The 22,679-nt window shown below is 46.7% G+C and overlaps 1 long non-coding RNA gene across 1 annotated transcript in view; it reads left to right on the top strand.

Annotated features, from left to right (window-relative positions):
• The window catches only part of LOC111856394 (uncharacterized), a 39,102-nt gene extending 25,313 nt beyond the window's left edge, over nt 1–13,789 (top strand). The window contains exons 7-9 of the long non-coding RNA XR_011983213.1: nt 3,609–3,739; nt 11,802–12,915; nt 13,449–13,789. This is a non-coding gene — a long non-coding RNA (uncharacterized lncRNA). The remainder of the gene's footprint in view (nt 1–3,608; nt 3,740–11,801; nt 12,916–13,448) is intronic.
• The last annotated feature ends 8,890 nt before the right edge of the window (nt 13,790–22,679 follow it).

Raw genomic sequence — 22,679 nt, 5'->3', positions numbered from 1 at the left:
AGCAGACATACAGTTATTTGTGACATTTAAAAACCCTACACAGTTCGCACCATGCCCTGGATGGCCTGCCTGTGAGAGCATGCACCTCTAGATGGGCGCACCAGTACAAGGCTGAGCCGATTACCGAAACCAGAAGCACTGCTCTAGATTTACAGTGTAAATAAACAGTACGCTTGAGTGCTTAAAAGTAACATTTTCACTTTCATTTGGTCTTTAATGTGAGAAACAATGCTCAATATCAGAACTACAGCTAGCAAACCATGACATTTATATGAAGCATATGATTTTAATTTTAGGTCGTGCTGAATATCCTTACAGTCCGAGGATAGGCTGTTAAGGTGACAGCCGCACTTAACGTTACGTCCCACAGCCTTCAGTCCGGTATCTTATTCCACACGGTACATGACGACACTGGAAGTAATCCCATTTTTAAAATAGGACTATGTCCCAGCGCAAGTATGGCGAAACGCAATGGGAGAAAAAAAATGCAGCCTTTAATAGTGGTGACACTGTGACATTACTGTAGCAAAGTTCAACACGGGAGGGGCTCATTATTCTGTTTGTACCCAGTTTTCCAATTCCCCGCCTGTTCGGACAGTCCCCGGTGTCTAGCGCGGCGGCGCTCGGACCGGCTCGGTGTAAATGCGACCTAACCGGCTCATCCGGTAAGATGGGACCAATTACTTCTCGTGCTGGTATCTCCGTACTGGCGGCGTTCCTCCATCCGCCCGTAAACCGCACGGAGCGCCAATGCATACGCTGCTGATCTCTATTCATTTTTATTAAACACGAAAAAGCTGTCTGCAAATGCCATTTCCCTGGTGCGACCTTCAGCAAGCTTCCTTCCTCATCGCTCACTGCCGCGTTGCTCACTCTAATGTAAAACTTAATGTATTTTATATAAAGCTCACTATTATTCTCAGCTTGCGGGAGCACATTTGTGTATGTGGACGAATTAATATAGAGATATGGAAATGTTTTCTTTCTCTTGCCTAAGCACTGCAGTGTGAATAATGTGTATACAAATTTATTCAAAAATGGCATTTCGCTGCGAATGAATTCTTTTTAGACCGCATTAATAAGAAGGAATTTTACCTGTAAATTTTATTTGTAGATCAATTTAATTTTCTGAACGTTGCGCTAATTAACGAACAAATTAGAAGATTGTGGCAATTAAAAAAAACTACTGTAAATACCGTAAGCTATATCAGTATTCTCGGATCCACATTTACATTCTTGTATTATAATAATAATTATTATTAGTTATGCCTATTCACACATAATGAATGTTAATGTCTTGGTGGTTTCACACAAAATAAGAAGCTGCCTAAACTGTATTATTTTCAAGTACAATTTAAAATGTATAGATATATGAAAACTGCTAGGCCTATTAGCATTTCATGTTGCTAATATACTAAAACCTTTTTTTAAATGATCGAGTTTTTCCATCAGAATGTCTTGGAAGCTTTTTGAAACCGCCCCCCATGACTACCACCTAGTAGTCATATCTTCATGTTTTGTAGAAGGTGGGGGCACACAAGGACAAACCCAGGTGAATGTTTTACGAATCCCGTTATTTTTCAAATGTGGTCTTTTATTTCCATTTAAGGGACAGAAAGACAGACCTCTTACAACCACGGCTTTCTGAACTGGGTTCCCTGCTCTGGAGATAAATCAGTATAATGGCCACAATACTTCACGGTTTCAGTCCTTTGACAAATTATTGACCCGTTCCGAATAACGAATGAAAGCGAGCCTTTCGGGTCAGACGTGCTGGGAAACTGAAACCAACCAATCAGGGCTTCTAAATGCAAGAATATAGTCTTAAAAGACCTTAAGGTTCAATAATGTGGAGTTATTCCCCTGATGTATTGCTTCGGGCGTAATTCACACCTGAGGTCGTGGCTGTTTCTGCACTTTTCAGATGGCGAGAGAAAGATTTATTGCATGGCGCCGAGCTCCAGATTACGTTCGAAAACGAGCTAAACAGCCCGGAAAGCCACACACACCATTGAATACGAAGCCCAGCTGGAAAATGCAAATGAGGCACAAATTTCAGGAAATATATATGAATTGAAATTAAAAGGAGCATTAGAGGTTACTTTTGAAAGTGTGCCGCAGTGGCCGAGCCTCTGAGATAGATTGGGTCTGTCGGCCTCCGTGTCCAAAGTGAAAACTAAGTGATTTAAAGCGGCGGGATTCGATCGGCAGGGTAAATTAGCCAGAATGATTGGGCGAGCCACCCAAAAAGCCCTGTCAAGTCGCATCGACCGAACAGGCTCTGGGCTCCCCCCACCCGTCCCTGTTCTGCCTGCCCTGCCCCACATCCTGGTTCCCCCTGGTTCGTTTTCAAATTTCCTCTAAAATTCGCCCATTGAGATAAGCGACTTGGCCCGCTGCCTAATACAATGTTAATCAAATGCGCCGGCATTTGAGCTCAAAAAGAGGCTCGACCTAAGTATAATTCACGGCCGTCTTCGGATAATTTGCTTTCCTGTCCGATCGGGTGTGAAAAGAGACCGCAGTTACACGGATATTACAGGTAGCTGCGTTTTTTCCCCCCTCCCGCTTCTTTTTTAAACACAGTGTTACAGTCGACGTCCTTCTAGCGCTGTTATGGTATCAAATAGTTATTTTTCTTAAGCTATAAATCTGTCACAGGAGTGGTCCTTCAGGCTGCAGAACAAGACGCAAAAGGTCATCTCGCTTCCTTTGTGCCCGTTCACGCTGTAAAGTTTACCAGCCCTGGGTGGTCACGGTATCTGCAGCGTCCTCTCGAGCGGACGTAGAGCTGACGGTCGCGACCCCAAACGCATCACCAGGAGGGCTCTAGCGGCCAGCGTTCGAAATCCAAAAGAAACTTGCCAACTGCACAGAGAGACAACAGGGAAGAAAATGTTCCCATATTGTAAGAAAATGTAAGAAGTAGTTCATTCCTTAAGTAGAGTTTTTTTTTTGTCTCATAAACCCAGGTCAGTCTATGACCTGAAATGCAGTGTGTGCCTTTTCATGGTTTAAAGTAAGAAAAAGAGAAAATCAAGCTAACAAGATTAATGTCATTCTTCCCGCAAACAACAGATCCTCCTTTGCCCGGTAACAGACCGTCTTTCACCAGCCCCGCGGTCCCTACATGTATCCCACGTGGTGAACATACTAAGGTAACAGACGGAGTGACAGCCTACCTGTAAATTACATCGCAAGCGTACACATTACCGCTCGCTTAAGTCCCGTTTTCCAAAGACGTCTCCAACATGCATAATTAACGGCCAGCAAATCAGTGGGAATTACGTCACAGTGTGCACGTTGTTCAAAGGGCACGAGGTTTTTATGTTTCCGTATATGGTTCATATAGAATAAAGATTGATTGATTGATCCTCATAGGGCGCTTTTTGCTTCTCTTACCTTGTTCTTCTTGAGGGATTCAGACACACACATACAGGTGTGAGATAAGCTCAGTCAGCGCCCCTGGAACAGCTGGACTTAAGGGCTATGATATGATTACCCCACTGGCTATGGGATTTAAACCCAAAGGTTTCCTAACTAAATGAGCTACAGACAACCACTTATGCAGTGGATATGAATGAACTATTTGCATCCTGTCATTGCAGGTGGAACAACAGCAAAAACGCCTAAGAAATGCTCACTGCGCCACCAACCAGGCCCACAGTGGCATTGCTGGCTGTTGCTGGGTAGGAAGCTGTGTTCTTCCTGAGCTGTGCCGAGCCTCCGGAGCCCCCAGGTAAATCAGCAGATGGATTTCACACTATTTCTCACACACCTTAGCTTCGCCGCCGTCCGCCTGTCACTCCCTCTGGAGCATGAGCACACTGTCCTGGGTATTGTGAGGCCACTGGCTCCCCATCCACCTGGCGGTTCTCCATCAGCTCAGTTGAGTCCCCCCCTGTGCCCCTCTCCTTTCCTGCTGTAAACGGGGCGGGGGGGGGGGGGTCCTTGGCTCTCTATTACTGGTGGCTTTGCAGGAACATGGTGTGAATCACATTCACTCCCTGTGCTCCTCTTCCGACCGGTGTCCTCTTCTAGCCATGTCATGTGGGAGAACGAGGCCTCTTCCTGGTCTGAGATCCTCCTCAAATGTGACCGACTTAGATTCGGTGCCGGGTGTGAATGCGGACATAGATGGAACCCGTCCCGATCTCCTTAACAGGGCTTAGATGTCGGGAGTGCACTGCCCAATCAAAGTCAAGGTTTACCTGCTGTATCTGCTCCACAGGAAGCATTGTGAAGGAGTTTGCTACTCGGTTCCGTGGATCAAAATCACTCTCAGAATCAAAGACCCCATAATCTGAGCTCTATTGGCTTTGTTTGTTAACAGTTTTCATTGTGGATTATAATGTTTGCATGATTCTGCTCCAAGAACCACATCATTCACAAGGCGAAGACGTGCCTTCCAGATGAATAGCTGTCTTCTTTCACATTGTGATTGTTAGCGAGCACGTGTTAGTGTGTTGTCCTGACTTCCTGTCTATGATGTACGATTCGCTGTGCATTGTGGGAGAGGCTCTAGTTTGTCACTATCAGGATTCATGGAGAGATATTTTTTGCCTCAAGGGAGTTGTACTTGCACAAAAATGTTCAGAGGGCAGAACAGGTGGGTTCGAGCAACTAGAGGAAACGGGACCAACCAATCAGATGTCTGATCCTGCCTTCTCTACAATCTCATTGGTTATCTCTCTGAACTAATCATTTTTCGTTCTGCCCTCAGAACATTTTTGTGTAAGTAAAACTCCCACAAGCATCTTTTTGAAGATTGATGGATAGGTAAGTTTAAGAATTTCTTCATGTTTTTTGGATTTGCTCTGCAGTTTATTGATTTCACACTGAAATAGCTGAACTTCCACATTTGATTTTCAGTTAAATTTTATTTTATAAAAAGGCACTGATGGTTAAAAAAAAAAAAAAGACAGTGAATCTTGTCACGCAACGTGGTCGGTGGACGGGCAGAAAGGCGACAGGAGCCAGTCAGATGGGCAAACGGGGTTTAATAGGGGTAAACAGGGCGGACGACTACAGACAGGGCAACACAACAATGCTAACGTCAATGACAGATCTGACAGGACTGGACTCGGACGCGGACTAAGTACACAGGACAGGTTGGAATTAACTAGACATAGGTGGGAACAATCAGGAGTCGACATGAGGTAATGAGGGGGCGTGGCACACACGAGGATCGTTCGGAGCTGATCGTGACAAATCTGATGTTCCCAAAAGAGACGCCTTAAGGAGTCAGTCTGCCTGTAATTCCAGCCTTCCTTTGGCACTCTCCTTCCCTCAGCCACGGAAACAAGGTGTTCCTCTTAAATTTGGGCACTTACCAAAGCCGTCCACCCTCCTCACCCCCCTAGCTAAGCCCGGCCCCCAGCCCTAACTCCGCTCCTCTCATTTCCCTTCACAAGGGCACAGTCTAATTAGCACAATCTTTCCTTGGGCCGGATGTGATGCTAACGGTAGTTAAAATGATGTACGGTGGAGAGGAGCCTGAAATGATAAGCACTGCTTCCTGTATCTCCTTCGGTGCTATAGGAAGAGTTTCAGCCATTAAGGACAGCAGATGCCTCATTAATAATTCGGGTAGTACGGTTCCTTCCTTTTCCCTGTTGAATTCCAAAAAAAGCCAAAGGTAGGAAATTAGCATGAAAGGCCAAGCGCAAACACGCCTTCCAGCATATGGCTTCTCCGTTCTGCCGCACCAAAGCTTCTTCTGTGCCTGGCACCGTGTCTTCACAATTTGGCCGCGTTCGACGACAATGCATCCAAGTCCGCCATCATCCATTTGACGGCTCCTCCTTCATCGAAGCCCGAGGAGCGCTGAGAAAACTGGGAAACAGCTGTCTGTCTAGCCGGGAGTAGCCTACTGTTGGTGCCAGCTTTTTGGGCTCTGTGACAGCGTGCTCGCCATGTTCTACAGACAAACCCGGCAAACAGAGACCAGGTCTTTTTCAATCTGACACAACCGAGGTCTCTGTCATCCATCAGATAGCTGGCGGGGTTTCCCAGTCCCGTGGGCTGCAGGTCGGCCAGGGCATGGTGAATCCAAACGCTGGAGTGACCTATGGCTGCCAGGCATCTGAACTGTCCAATCCCAGTGTGATTCCCGGCACTTTCCAAAGACAGGTGTGGGGGACACCAAGGACGAAGATCCACACAACACTGATCAGAGAGCTACAGAAACACCAAAGGTGCTAATCTGAGAGAGCAGCGTCACGAGTCAGGTTCTGCATGGCGTAAAAGGCTTCAGCATGCTTGCAGAAAGAATCCGTAAAGACAACATACTTAACTTCTGAGCATCTTCCCGAGGCAATTACCCAGGACGAGGGTTGTGAGCAGTGTTGTTCATTTGACGTCACTAGATTATTATCATCATTTAGGCCCTGCATTTGAAGCATCGAGGCAAACTCATGTGTCCACCCCCCCCATGACCACTAGCCTGCGCAGTATCCCTCAACTACGATGTAGAAAGTGCTGTTTGTGCCATGAGCTGGCCAGTCAGCTGACGGAGGGCCCCCCATTGGGCTGGGGAAGGTGAGATGGGCGCTTCAAGTGGGCAAAAGCAGTTCCTATTGACATTTCTCGTTAAGATAAAAGCTTCTCAATATATTACAAAATGGTCCTGCTTTGTCTCTCAGTTCCTCAGTGGTGTTTACATGGTAGAGTCTCACTTTGTTCTGCCATCTCCTTAGAGTGACTCACCATGCAGTCCTTGGCCATTCAGAGGTCTGTCCTTTCAGTTCAGTATAATATTTAGGCCGGTTAGAGGTTTCTTTAGGTTCAACAGGGAATTTCATCATGGTCAAGTGTCTTCAAGATATATGCACATAATAGCTAATGAACTTTTGCCCATAAATCAAATGGAAAATGGCCGGAATCAAGTCAAAAACATTTAGCTAGCTACCAAATAACCATATATGGTATAGTAACTTAAAATTATTAACCTCAAATGATGCAATTTCTGCGATGGGTTGGCGCCCCATCCTTGGTTGTTCCCTGCCTTGCGCCTATAGGGTCTGGGATCGGCTCCGGATCCTCCGCGAACCTGAATAGGACAAGTGGTTTCAGAAAATGGATGGATGGATGGATGGATGATGCAATATTGAGCTCATTTTCCCACAGTTGTTAATCAAAGTGACTTGCCATCTGACTTACATCTTCCCCAGCCTGTCAAGTAAGCGCAGATGGTAATTAAACTTCAGTGGCACATCTTTCATGACATGCCAAAGTGTCGGTGACGGGAGCAAATCCCTTCTGATTCAAGCTGCGCCCACACTGAACATGCCTGGGATATGTTTGCTGGGAGGCCCCAAGGCTGGTCAATGCTGTCAAGCCGCAACGAGTGAGATTGCCTTTCCCCTTGACTTAACGGCTGGCCGTGTCATCATTTGGGTCCGGTGGGCTGTTGCCATGGACACGGGCGACGTCTCTAAAGCATGAGGGCCGAGGGTTGGAGAACAGGCCGCGGAACTCGCACCAGCTTCGATTTCGCTCACCTTCCAGCCCCTCCCCCTTGATGGACAATGGTACTTAATTGTGACGAGCGACAGTATTTGCCTCCAGAGTCCCCAGAGCGCTGGCCCTGCAAATGAGGTGTGAGGGGCTCTGGAAAATATCTAAGTCTGATGAGCTGACTCCCATGCATGCTGAACAGCCAGGTGCCTCAGAGCAGTCAGCGACGAAGCCTGGCCGAGTGAACACGTGACCGAGAGCACACCGCCATCTGTTTGCATTCCATCATGTCATTTACACGCCAAAACAAGGGGGGGGGGACAGACGACACACTTGGACAATATTAAGGATAATATTTGATCCTTCTCCCTCCCACTAAGTTTGCTTATTTTTTAACACCTCATGCAAATTTGCATATTATAATTAACACTAATTATAATGCTTGTTAGGATGCAGGTACGGAGAGGTTAGGGCCGTGTGCTGTTTCCTGTCCATGATGAGAGCGGCCACTACTTTCCAAAGCCTGACGAAGGAAATGCACCTCGCCTCATAATTGAATGTAAATTTGACAAAGTGACAACAGGAACTCAGCCAGGGTGAAATCAAATTCGGGGCTAGCAAAGAAAGCATGCTGCTTATTAATCTCCGTTTGCGTAATTATCAGTCTGGTTAGATATTAATTAACACTGCTAACTTGCTTGAATTTGCGGCAGGGTGATCGGATTATATGTGTGTTTGCCGTGATAACGACTCGATACACAAAAACAAGGCTTTGTGGGAAAAGCGTCATTTAATCCCCGGGTAAAGCTGGGAATGCACCGACGGGCTAGTGCCCTCACTCTCTAGCTGCTCTATAAACCATGAAAACACTTTTGCATCTATGTTTTTCTGGAGAGAGGCAGCTCCAAAGCCCAAAGAGCCTCGAGTCGTACAGATCTGCAGGCTGTTTTGTTCAGCAGAAGAATAAAGACGCCTTCAGTTTCACTTCGGTCTAAAATTGTCGAGCTGGGTAACGGAGATCTGGAGGAATTACATATTTTGAGGTCAAACAGCAGAGCAGTTCTTGGGAGCGGCAGAAGATTCTATGAGTTTATGCCAACGTCCCGCCTGATGTAGCGTTCAGTATAAATGGTTTCCCAGTGTTTGTAGATAACCAGTGAGTACATAATAAATCTCCAACTCCATTCATACTGGATGTTAATGTTACTGGAATTTCTCTTTCTCTTTTGAAAACTGCAGTCGACAGTCTTTGCAAACAGGCGCTATGGGGAAGTGATTTATATAAGACGTGGTACAAATATCCAGATTCCTGTTAAACAATGGTATTGCTTCAGATAATAAGGAAAAATGTGCACTCATTTGAGACCGTTTTCTATCGTGTTGTGTTTTTTCCACCGAGCGTCCTTATCTGTCACAGCATAAGGCATATCCAGATAAGGCATCATACCCAGACCGTCCTAATGTGCTCTGAAGTCCACCGGGGAAATCGGTGTCGCGAAAGCCACGGTGAAGCAGATGGTCGCCGTCGGTGTTTTCTAACACCCTCCCCCCCCCCACCCCCACCTGAACCTGGTGCTTAAAGCCCAGCAAATGGCCGGTAAGAGAGACACCGATTCAGAGAAATGGCGGATCGTTGTGCTAATCTTTGCGAACCATCGATCCGTGCCATAGGAATTGATATCCGTCGGATGAGTGCACTGTTCAGTTTTTTTTTCCCAAACGACCTCAGAGAGAGGGTCACCTAGAGGAGACAGATCGGTTTGTCGCTATCAGGGCTGGTTTTTGATCCTCTCATTTGAACGTGTCCCCACCCGCCGTCGCCGGGGAGGGCCTGCTGTCGTTTCAGGCCTCTCCGACATCCTCCCTCTTCCGTCATCTGCTGGGTCGGGACCGGTTCCCCAGGCGTGGGGAGGTGTAGTTTACTCCCCTTCGCAGAGTGTGTCTTCTCATGCGCCTGTTGCATCACTCGCTGCTGCGACATCGCCGCTACTGCTCATGCCTTTCAACCTTGCTGCAATGCTGCTTCAGTCACTCAGCTCACCTTTTCTCGCGGTCTCGCTCCGCCGCACCCGTTTCATCAGCGGCGCTAAGTGCGTGGATGGTTCATTTTCTTTAATCCCAGCACTCTCGTCGAGTATCCGTTTCCTACGTACCTATTTTGCATTTAGAAAAAAAAATGCGTTCTAGGAAATCAGACTCCATTTTAGTGTGCATGCTGCACCATTGCATACTGTAGTCATTTTTTAAGTATGTTAACATTTTCTAAACATGACCTCTCAGGGTTCAGTACAATTAACCTGCATCTTTGTATACAGAACATTTTGTCCTAATTTAATATTTCTTGAAAACAGCCTTTGGCACTGGTTTTCTGTATGATGTTCCTTAATTAAAGGAACTGAATTTAATTCTCAGAAGACTTCAGACAGTTTGCCCGGAAACAGCTGTAAAATAAATGCTTTTTCCAATGTTAGTACTTGCTAATCAAACTAGATTGTTCTAATAAGCTATTATTTTACTTTATAAAACCATCAGAAAATTATTTACCCTTCTGCCTATTTAACATTTTAGTACTGCAGAATAGGAGTTGCATTGTTAATAGTCATCACCTATGACGTATGATCTTATTAAATGAAAGCCATGTTCTTTTGCTTTTAAAAATTTCTTTTATATTTTTGCATCAGTCTTTGAACCAATCATGTGTCTTAGTTTTCTTTGTTCGTGTGGCATGTTCTTTTGAAGGATGTTTTGTTTATGAATTCTTTGACTTGGAAATAATGATTTTCTTGTTTATTTTCAGGGATTCTTTATGTTTGAAGTTTTCTCCATCTGCCTGTTTTTTCTTTTTAAATTTTGAGTAGCATCTGTGAATAGTCTTTTTTTACTCGATGAGCGATTTTACAATATGGCAGTGCATAAAGGCTGATCATAATTTTCCAAAAGAAAAGCAGCTTGGAAAAATCAATGGTTACATTGTTCCCTGGAAAACACTGTTTTTTTTTTTGTTTTTTTTGTAAGTGCCTGTTTTTTTCTCGCAGCGCCTAGCACACGAGTGTAAGCGCATGTTATCTCGTCTGTTTGATCGAGTGACCCCCCTCACTGAGCTTTGGATCGGGGGGGGGGGGGGGGTGGGCAGGTCGAACAGGAGTGAATCAGTGCCAGAGCCACCTTGAGGGTGAATTCAGGATGTGGGAAAGCAAAGCCAACGGTGAAGCTCTTGAGAAAGATAAGCATAAAACAAGCCACGTCTAGGTCTAGGTCTAGGTCTTGGTCTTCTTTACAAAGGCCGAATACCTTTGCTGGTGTTTCTTACAAGCCGTGATGTATTGGATCAGACAGGGTGTTTCATTTGAGGAGGGGGGGGGAGGGCGGAGTTAGGGTTATTCATGTCTAAAATGTTATTTTCACCATGTCACCAGTTATGTGCTCTCCCAATGGCCAGCTTTGGGGACCAGCAGGGTGCCTCATTGGAAACCTGCTTTGAAAAGCTCACATTTAACCTAGAGTATCTGCCATTTTCGACGACAGACGGGGATATTCCTTTCTTTAAATGTTTGCGGTCAGCATGCTTCAAGAAACATTAGAGAATGTTCTAGCACCATTTCTTCGAAGAAGCCTTCCTCTGCTTTCCCCAATCACCTGGCCTGAAATACTTACACAAATACTGTGTGCCACCCCCCGCCTAATGAGAGCGACAACAAAAATCATTAGTCAAACCTGGCACCGTTGCCATGTCCAGCCTCTCCCTGGCAACCAGAAGAAGACCTCTCTAAAGATAAAAAAGAACTATGGACCGTATTTGGAGGAAATTGCAGAAATAGAATGGGACTGGAGGTGACTACTGGACCCAGAAACTGAGTCTGGCATGAGACAGTGAATTTATGCAAATATTTGAGTTGCGTGGACTGTAGAGGGATGCCCTCACATTCCTTAAGAGGGCTGGGTCATCTCTGTGTCCCAGCTATGAGAATTTAAAGGTTCTTCGCTTTGCAAGCATGGAAAAAATGTCCTACACCCACATCTATGAATCAGGTCAAAACCCAACATAAAGCATAATATGGCAATAATTGTGCAAGATTGTTTTTTTTTTATATCACAATAACCAACTTATCCAGCGAGACATGGTTATAATTACATCGGCTAAAGGAATTACCAAAGAATAATGCAATTATCTGTAATTAAAAAGAAAGAAAAGCTCAGAAGGTAATAAGGTCTTAGCAATTTCGTTATGTATCCCTGTTGTAGCTGCAGGTAAAATATTGTATGTATTATGTTATGACCTACAAATCACAGTAATATGATTTATGACGTGTTATTATGGACACGTAAACTTAATTGTTAACCAGAATGCACCGGGGGAAAAGCTGAAAGAGAGAAGCGAAAGAAAATGAGTGTAAAGCTCAACGCTAAACTACGCTACCCTGAGGGAAAGGAAGATGACGCATCAGAAGGTAAAAGAAGCTGCTAAGTGTTTTATTAACAATTCAGACACATACAATCCACCGTGTGCATTTAAATTTGATGTCTGGCGAGATAATTGAGTTTCCCCTAAAAATGTGGAGCACAAATGTTTTCCCCCGCACACCTCGTTATTCACACCCCCCACCACCACAACCACCAATACGTGTCGTGCACTATTCTCGGGTGGTTCTAGAAATTTCCATGTCTCATTCACTCCCTTTTCCGGATCCATGCTGATTGCATGCATATGCATGATCACAAATTAAGCCCCTTGCTAGCGACGGAAAGTGAATAATAAAGGAAAAACACGCATAAACTCCACTCCCTTCATAACGTAATATTTGTAGTAATGAGTATGTGACTCACGATATTCAACATTTGGTCAGCAGAACAGGAAGCTAGTGTAATGCATGAGAGAAAAATGAGGAGTTCAACGAACCATCACGACCACATGATCGCCGCTTATGGCCTCATTGCCTAATTTATTCCCTAATAATATCTTTTCTTTGCAATAGGGAAAAAAGATCGCATTCATTCATATGCATGTACGTGTCTGAACAATTTTATTATCTTTGGTCTTTATTTCAGCCAGCCAGCTCTGAATCTTTGTTTCTTTGCCAAAGTCCACTTGCCATTTCCTGTAAATGACTTTGCTGAGACCCATAGGTATGGAGTGTGAAATTGGCCCTATTATAGTGCTCTAGGTTTTATCTATGAAAATATAATTCTCTCTGCTCAGCAATTATGTTGATAATTAGTCAATTTCGTGTTACAAGCCTCACTAGGATTATTGAACAGAGGACATATGACTGTATTGAGATCAATTGTCTATCAATTTCTGTTTCCAGGCATATTATTATTATTATTATATTCTGAAACAAGGTAGAATATGGAATTCTTCCATACCCATGTTTAGGAATTAGTCACCCTGCAGAATCCTGGTGTTCAGAGGAAGCAGGGGCAGCTGTGAAGGCTTTCCTGATAGGATATCTTCTGCAGGTGACATAACTGCATGGTGTCTGCTTGAATGCCATTGGTTTGTAGAGGGTTGCCATAGCATGTGATATCTTTTTTTTAGCTTGTTGTGGGTGGAGACTGACTTTGTTGTTTAGATCTCCAAAAATAAGCCAGTCTTTGATAGCATGCTTGTGTATGATTTCGGTGCCATCATGTTAATTTGGCCGGTCCTGGCGGGTCGTTTACCCGCAATAGCCTCATCACGCAGCGTGTACCAGAGCATGCCTCCCATCTGAGCTGCCTCATCTGCCGATTGTATATTTACAGCATGGACCCTAATTATACCCGTGTTAAAACAATTCCGCTGAAAAATCCTCAGGAGAAACACCAGACATAACCTTTCTCACGAAATTTCATCTGGTTCATTCTTAACCCAGATGGTTAAAAAACAGAGAGTGAAACTGAAATATAAGTGAGCAGATGAGAATTATTAAGATTTCATATTGATATGTACAACTAGACAGAGACGGAGGCTGGTCTAAAACCCTACGGCGAATGTGTTTTTTTTTTTTTAGATCCAACAGCGTGTTCTGGGAGTTTTTCAAAGGCGATTTCTCACAAAGGGACAATGAGTCAAAGCAACAAGACTTGCCTTTGCGTTGAGTGACCTAATTTTTAGCTTGCAGAAAATAGAACATAAAAGTACTTTCTCTTCCTACTGCAAGATGGCATATGAAGCCCCCCACCCCCGCCCCCGACTGGCTCTTCGTGACACCAGCAGACGCATGTCTTCAGTGAGGGACCTGCCACTTAAACAGGTTTCTCACGCAAATGACCCAAGGGAAGAGAATGAATCAAAATAAGATTTGCCGTGGAATCAGTTGATGCTGGTTGCAGTAAGGATCTGAAGAACAGAGGTGGCAATTTCAGGTCCAGAAAGTAAAAATCCAGACCATGATTTACTTTCAACCAACCAGTTGAGTACTCTGTGACTCTTTATGCTCAACTGGTTGGTTGAAAGCAAATCATGGATCTGGATTTGTACTTTCTGGACCTGAAATTGCCACCTCTGCTGAAGAACATCCGACTTGCTCACACCTCACACTTACGAATGGACAGTAAATCAATTATATGAAAAATTCAGGTTCTATAGAATGGTTTGTAATAAAGAACTCAAGCGCTACTTGGTAACGTGAAAACATTGTGTGGCTTCAGCAGTTCGTCGGTTCATGGTACAGTACAATACCGTACATATTTATTATTAGTGTATAATAATAATAATAATAGTAATAAAAATAAAAATAAGACAGACTTAGGGAACAAATCTCTTTTGCCTGTAAATAGGTGTAGTGCAAGCATTTTTAAACAAAAGAGTTTTAAAGGAAAGAAGAAGGAGCCCCCTCCCTCGCCAAGATTGTTTCTCACCCCTCATCACCTCAGCACTCATTGCCACTGAAGCCCAAAGTGACGTCATGGTCGTCAAGGTTACCTGGATGGCTCGTCCTCCTCACCTGTTTCACACACAGGACATAAGGCGAGAGCTTCCAGGAAGAGCCGACAGAGCTGGGAAATCCATCCGGGCGTCCGAGTGGGAATGTCTGCGCATGAGGCGTAAGCGGTCCTGTGAGAGACATGCCCCATTCAGGGTTGGCCCCCTCCCTGCCAACGTACACGCTGAACATGCACCTGAAACACGATGGCTTGGCAGTGCTTATGACAGGTCAGCTGCTGTTCATGTTCAGTTGCCGGCAGCCAGCGCCGAGGAGGGGGGCCATCCCGAGTCCCTGAGAGGGGACTGTGGTTTGTTTTCTAAGCGGCCTTCCCGTTGTCACCCTCAGACATGCAAAACTTGCTGTGTCGCGCAGAAACCGAATTCGACAGGATAAGGCTTTACAGTGTGAATTTGGTAGCTGCAGAAATGCTCCTCTGTCTTTTCTGAATATCTGCACATGCAGGTTAGGCCTCTGTGCCTGTGATTGGAAAGTCGCCAACTCAAATCCCATCCTCAGCGGGATACTCACATCTCCACGACTTCTGTTTAAGGACCTGGGTCTAGAAGGTCCTTGAGCAAGCCCCCCACCCCACAAATGCACCAGGGGTGTCAGATAAATAGCCTTAATAAAAACCACACAAATCCTAAGTATCTGTACTTGTGCAAATGCAACATTTCTTTGTTCATTTCACTAATGACGGCCTGATGTAGACAGCACAGTGACTTAGCCCCCAGGGGTGGGGGTGAATTTCCCGTGCTGACAGATTAGGTGTGTGCCCTCTGATGGCATCCCATCCATGCCCCCCCCCCCCCCCCCAGGCTTCCTGTGACCAGTTCCAAAGCAAGAGGAAGTTTGAATATTGAAGTTTCAATATCTTACACTTATTCCAGTGCTGTTATTAAAAGTATTGTGATTTAAAAATAATATAAAACGTTACTGCACCCCTGCCCTAATACATTGTGTTTCCACCATTGAGAAAAGTGACTATATGTTTCTCATAACAAACTATCAATCTCTTATAGTAACTAGCAGGGAGGGGTTTTGGACCACTTCTCCACATGGAACCAGTTCAACTCTTTGACGCTTGAGGGCTTCTTTGAGTCTACAGCCAGCTTCAGGCACCCATCCACCTCAAAAGGTTTTAAGTCTCGCCTTCGCCTCAGCCAATCAACATCTCCATCTCTTCTCTCAGTCTGCTGTGGATTCACTTCAGAGTGCTGTCTCTTTGAGAGATCATATCTTTGGTTCAGTTTAGCGACAGAAGGTTTCACATTCTGGTCTCTGATACGTTTTGGAATTCATGGTAAGTGATATTCGCCGGGGCCCTTAAGCAGAATAGTATGTCATAGAGAGTCACACATGTCCTTAATTAAACAGAAGGGTATGTAATAAAAAGCCACACAAGGTTTTTAAATGAAGGGTATGTGGTAGAGAGTCGCCCAGGTCCTTAAACAGAGGATTATGTGATAGAGAGTCACTCAAGGTCCTTAAAAAGAAGAGTATGTGATAGAGAGTCACCCAGGTCCTTACACAGAAGAGTATGTGATAGAGAGTCACCCAGGTCCTTACACAGAAGAGTATGTGATAGAGAGTCACTCAAGGTCCTTACACAGAAGAGTATGTGATAGAGAGTCACTCAAGGTCCTTAAACAGAAGAGTATGTGATAGAGAGTCACCCAGGTCCTTACACAGAAGAGTATGTGATAGAGAGTCACCCAGGTCCTTAAACAGAAGAGTATGTGATAGAGAGTCACTCAAGGTCCTTAAACAGAAGAGTATGTGATAGTCACCCAGGTCCTTAAACAGAAGAGTATGTGATAGAGAGTCACCCGGGTCCTTACACAGAAGAGTATGTGATAGAGAGTCACTCAAGGTCCTTACACAGAAGAGTATGTGATAGAGAGTCACTCAAGGTCCTTAAACAGAAGAGTATGTGATAGAGAGTCACTCAAGGTCCTTACACAGAAGAGTATGTGATAGAGAGTCACTCAAGGTCCTTACACAGAAGAGTATGTGATAGAGAGTCACCCAGGTCCTTACACAGAAGAGTATGTGATAGAGAGTCACCCAGGTCCTTACACAGAAGAGTATGTGATAGAGAGTCACTCAAGGTCCTTACACAGAAGAGTATGTGATAGAGAGTCACTCAAGGTCCTTAAACAGAAGAGTATGTGATAGAGAGTCACCCAGGTCCTTACACAGAAGAGTATGTGATAGAGAGTCACCCAGGTCCTTAAACAGAAGAGTATGTGATAGAGAGTCACTCAAGGTCCTTAAACAGAAGAGTATGTGATAGAGAGTCACCCAGGTCCTTAAACAGAAGAGTATGTGATAGAGAGTCACCCGGGTCCTTACACAGAAGAGTATGTGATAGAGAGTCACTCAAGGTCCTTACACAGAAGAGTATGTGATAGAGAGTCACTCAAGGTCCTTAAACAGAAGAGTATGTGATAGAGAGTCACCCAGGTCCTTAAACAGAAGAGTATGTGATAGAGAGTCACCCAGGTCCTTACACAGAAGAGTATGTGATAGAGAGTCACCCGGGTCCTTAAAAAGAAGAGTATGTGATAGAGAGTCACTCAAGGTCCTTAAACAGAATAGTATGTGATAGAGAGTCACTCAAGGCCCTTAAAAAGAAGAGTATGTAATAGAGAGTCACTCAAGGTCCTTTAACAGAAGAGTTTCTGATAGAGAGTCACCAGGGTACTTAAACAGAAGAGTATGTGATAGAGAGTCACCAGGGTACTTAAACAGAAGAGTATGTGATAGAGAGTCACTCAAGGTCCTTAAACAGAATAGTATGTGATAGAGAGTCACTCAAGGCCCTTAAAAAGAAGAGTATGTAATAGAGAGTCACTCAAGGTCCTTAAACAGAAGAGTTTCTGATAGAGAGTCACTCAAGGTCCTTAAACAGAAGAGTATGTGATAGAGAGTCACCAGGGTACTTAAACAGAAGAGTATGTGATAGAGAGTCACCCGGGTCCTTAAACAGAAGAGTATGTGATAGAGAGTCACTCAAGGTCCTTTAACAGAAGAGTTTCTGATAGAGAGTCACCAGGGTACTTAAACAGAAGAGTATGTGATAGAGAGTCACCAGGGTACTTAAACAGAAGAGTATGTGATAGAGAGTCACCAGGGTACTTAAACAGAAGAGTATGTGATAGAGAGTCACTCAAGGTCCTTAAACAGAAGAGTATGTGATAGAGAGTCACTCAAGGTCCTTAAACAGATGAGTTTCTGATAGAGAGTCACTCAAGGTCCTTAAACAGAAGAGTTTCTGATAGAGAGTCACCAGGGTACTTAAACAGAAGAGTATGTGATAGAGAGTCACCAGGGTACTTAAACAGAAGAGTATGTGATAGAGAGTCACCAGGGTACTTAAACAGAAGAGTATGTGATAGAGAGTCACCCGGGTACTTAAACAGAAGAGTATGTGATAGAGAGTCACTCAAGGTCCTTTAACAGAAGAGTTTCTGATAGAGAGTCACCAGGGTACTTAAACAGAAGAGTTTCTGATAGAGAGTCACCAGGGTACTTAAACAGAAGAGTATGCCCAACCCACAGCCTTTCCATCTCCATGTTTAACAGGTGGTATGAATTTTTTTTTTTTTTTTTTTTTTTTTTTTTTTTTTATTGCCCACCACCACCCCCCCTCTTCGGAGGACAACTTTATTTTACATTACATTCAAGAGTAAAGATTGTGGCCGCTCCGAACTCACCAGTACCGTGGAAAAGGAGAAAAACAGGGGGGGTACAAAAACAACAGCGTAACAATAACAGACATCAATCACCATGGGGAGAGGGGGAGAGAGAAAAGAAAAAAAAAAAAAAAGGTATACAGAAATAATAACACTAATAATGTAGGCGGGATGGAAAAAAGATGAAGTATAGGGGAATACAGAATACAAACAACCATAAGAAACATAACACTCATCAAACAACAAGAATTATAACAACATCAGTGATACTAATAATAATTAATACAAATCGGTATTATATATATGTAGCATACACACACGTAATCGTACCGTTATATATGTATATTTCAATTCCTAAATCTATAACATACCCTAAAAAGTAATAATAATAATGATATTGATCGCTCAACCAGTCTTGTATGCATGTGCAAGTGTAGGTGTGACCTGATTTGTCATTGGATGTGCTGGCATTTAATGCCGTCAGGGGAGGCGGCAGCACCCCCCCCCCCCCCAGGCCCAAGGCGAAGGCAGGAGAACCAGGCAACCGAAGCCACCCTACTGCCCCCCCGGCACAAGGGCCCACAGCCACGCATCCCAGAGACAACCACCCGCCCAACCCGAGAGGGAGCCCGCGAGGGACTAAGGGGGCGCCAACCCCCGCACAGGGAGGCCCGCAGAGGGAGGACGGGCGGCGAGCCCCCCAGCCCCACCCGCAACCACCCCACCGGGGCAGGCGGGTCCAGGGCCGAAGGGCCCCACCCACCGGGACCACCCCCCCCACCCCCCGGCGGACGGCCCCCCACACACCGGGGGAGCCCCAGCCCCCCCAGCCCGTCCCCCGGGAGGACGGGCCGCCGCCCACCGCAGCGACCCGGCACGCCTCCCCCCCAACACTGCAGGATGATCCAAGGGGGGCCCATACAAAGAGCCCCACCCGGGAGCGGACCCGCGGCGACCGGGGAGCGGCAGACACCCCGCCCAGCCCAGACCGAACCCCCCAATCCGCCTAGCAGGGCCCAGAGCGTCCCAAGATTCCCCGGACCGCCCGCCAGGGCCCCACCACGGCGCAGCAGAGCCAAGCACCACCCGGCCCGCGGCCCAAGAGAGGAGGCCGCCCGTACCCGCCAGGGCCACCCGAACCCCCCCATGATGGGTCTTCCCCCCGGCGGGCCACCCCACCAGCACAGGGCCAGAGACAGAGAGTTAGGGGGGGCCCCTCAGCCCCCATCCCCTCCCTGACCCATGTTGGTGTGAAGTGTGCATGTACATGTGTGAGAGAGTTGTGTGTTTATGTCTACTATGCATTAAAATTAGTGGGTGCAGTTCGGGTATGAGGGCCCCACCACTGGCAGATGGCAGAGTCCCCCATCCCCCTCCCCGCACCCCCAAGGCCCTAATGTAATATGGACTGCGTATATGACTAAGGTGCAAAAAGTGGGCGAGCAGTTGAGGCATGGGCACCCCACCGCTGGCAGACGGCAGAGCCCCACCTGCCTCAACCCACCTCCTCAGCCCTAGTGTCATGTGGTGTCTAACATGTAAGTAAAAATTGAGGGGCAGTGTCTCGGCGCACCTCCCCACCGCCCCTCAAGGCCCTAGTGTTGTGTGAAATGTGGTGTTGGACCCAGGGGAGCAATAAGGGCGTGCCAGGAGTGGGCCCCCCCCGGCACCGGGGCCAGATCCCCGACTGGCCCCGATTAGTCCCCATCCCTGACCCCGCACAGCCGGCAGGGACGGCCAACCGAGGTGTTCAGGGGCGGCACAGGCAGCCCAGCAGCAGGGAACGCCCCCCCCCCCCCAGGCGCAGACCGGGAGAGACCCACCCCACCACGCCCGATGAGACCCCAGCTAGCGGCCAAGGACGGGACAACCCCAGACCCCCCCGGCAAACGGGGAGCCGGACCAGCCAGGCGGGGTGACCCCCGCCCCCCGGCCACCCCAGGCCCCCCCCCAGGCGAGGCAGAGGCTCCCCCCACCGCCCCCCCCAAACCACCCCACAGCGCCCGAGGGCCCCGCGCCGGAATCGCCAACGGCAGACAACGACCCGTCCCCACCAGGCAACGGGCCCGGGCAGACCAGGCCCCCCAGCATGCGGGCGACCACCCGCCCGGGAGCCGGAGCAGCGGCCCCAGCAGATAGAGCCCACGCCCCCAAACCCACGCACCCCAGCGCAGCGGCCCAGGCGGAACCCAGAGGCCCCACCCCCCGATCCCCCCCCAGCGCGCCACCCACCCCGCGGGGGCAGAACCCCCCCACCCCCCGCACCCGGGTCCTTAAACAGAAGAGTATGTGATAGAGAGTCACCAGGGTACTTAAACAGAAGAGTATGTGATAGAGTCACCAGGGTACTTAAACAGAAGAGTATGTGATAGAGAGTCACTCAAGGTCCTTAAACAGAAGAGTTTCTGATAGAGAGTCACCAGGGTACTTAAACAGAAGAGTATGTGATAGAGAGTCACCAGGGTACTTAAACAGAAGAGTATGTGATAGAGAGTCACCCGGGTACTTAAACAGAAGAGTATGTGATAGAGAGTCACTCAAGGTCCTTTAACAGAAGAGTTTCTGATAGAGAGTCACCAGGGTACTTAAACAGAAGAGTATGCCCAACCCACAGCCTTTCCATCTCCATGTTTAACAGGTGGTATGAAGCCCTTCTCTTTGAATGCGTTTTTGGTTCGTGCCAAACATGACATCTGGCACTTTGTCTTACACTCGAGTGATCCCTCGCAAAAATTTCAGTCACACATTTGTGGTCTATTTTGAGAGCAGAGGCTTCTTCCTTCCTAATCACCTACGTGAGCCATGCTTGTCTCTTTCTGATGGCCGTCTCAGAAATGATAATCCATTGTTCTGTGGAACGATTGACTTAAAATTCCTTTGAAATTGCTTTGTTGAGGCATCAACTGTCTTTCTTCCAAGGGCCTCTGAGGTTTCTATCGATCTCAACTTGGCGTGTTACCACACACCAATAAGGTTAAGACCAAAATAGACCTGCGTTTTTCATCTTTGTGTGATGCTGGATTCTCCAAGCTACCCTCCAATGATCTGCTAAGCTTTTGTACCTGCTTTTTGTGCAACCAAAGCAATCGCTTTATGAGGCCGTAAATCCAGGGCAGGCATTTTCATTATCCATCCCCGGAAATTGCATTTCTGTTGATTTCTGTTGAATAAAAAATTGCACGGTGCATTTTTTTTCAGTGTTATTTGTTGAATTAGGTCACCTTAATCCATCGGTAACATTAAAATGGGGATCAGATATTCAAGTTACAGTACAAATGTTTTTTTAATAGATTTCCAGGGGTTGCACTTAGTTTATTACATTACTGCAGCCTGTTTGGACTCGTACTTGAGGTGTAAGACCCATTTCAGTGGTGGCTTGAAATCAGTGTGTGCCTCTGTACTGTCCTGTGGAAATTCAGTCTAGGGTTTGATACAGTCCTGTGTTGGCTGGATTTATGGCTTGACACAGCTGTATGAAGAGCAGTTTGAAGCTACATGCCATCCTGTACAAATTCAGCCTGGAGCATGTGGCTGTGCAGCTTAGCCTTAGGTGTGCAGTGTAGAATTGAGATACTTTGTTAACTGGAGTTGGGGGTTAAAGGCCCCTCTAAGGGGCCCATGGACATGTGACTACTCTGCTGAGACAGGGGCTCAAACCAGCAGCCTTCTGATCCCAGGCACAAAGGCTTGGCCCACTGAGCCACACTGGTATCAGACAATGCAGTGTGAGTTTGAAGCCAGTCCCATTGCCCCACGCCTGCTTTAAACCACCAAGCCTAGGAATCTCGCTAGCCTAATGTGACATTAATCGTCTCTCTCTCTCTGTAAGCCTTGGTAATGGCACACAGGGGCTTGTATTCTCTGTTTAATGAACTGTGGACTGTTGTCAGGGAGGAAGATGAATAGGAGAAGCCCAGTTGAAACTGATGCCATTATGGAACGCTCCCACGGCTGTCAAGAGGGGGTGGGGGGCAGAGGGTGTCATCTCAGCACCAAATAATGTATCCGTATCAACCTGGGGGGGGGGGGGGGGGTGAAGGGTTGCCTATAGGATGATTGACAAATAAACGGGAAGGGTACATAGTTGCCTGAGGTGCGTCTGTTTATTTAGTGTCCGTTTGAAGGGTATTAGGACCCAATTTAGGAGTGCCTGGCAGCTGCCTGATCTCCAAGACGGGAAACCCCAAATCTCTCACGCAGACTGAAAGGCAGCGCCTGTACCACACTCGCACTGGCAGTTCCTGGTGTTGCCTGGTGACCCGCCGGCTCTGGCCCTACACCCCCCCCCCACGCAGTTTCAGTGCTCTCCTCCACGGTGAAGCTTTTAGCACCAGTCGAATGCAGTTGTGTCTCACTGCGACAGTTTTCCCCAACAGGAATCGTCCTGCGCTGGCGGAGTTCCCGGGAGCTGTCCTCGGTTCTGGGTGCTGACACACTGCTCCACCCTGGCCCTGAAATCGGGGGTTTCCCAAAGACACTGGGGGGGGGGGGGGGGTTGCTTGCGAAATGATTTCCAGAGTATGTCGAGGAAATTAAAAAAAACTCTAGTCAATGAAATATACCGAGGCAGCCCCCCTCCCCCCCACAACGGTGAAATATACTAAACGGATTCTCT

This window comes from Paramormyrops kingsleyae, chromosome 17 (assembly GCF_048594095.1).
Source record: "Paramormyrops kingsleyae isolate MSU_618 chromosome 17, PKINGS_0.4, whole genome shotgun sequence".
In the NCBI taxonomy this organism is placed as follows: domain Eukaryota; kingdom Metazoa; phylum Chordata; class Actinopteri; order Osteoglossiformes; family Mormyridae; genus Paramormyrops; species Paramormyrops kingsleyae.
The sequence above is the reverse complement of the archived record's forward strand: the minus strand, read 5'-3'. Positions and strand labels throughout refer to the sequence as shown.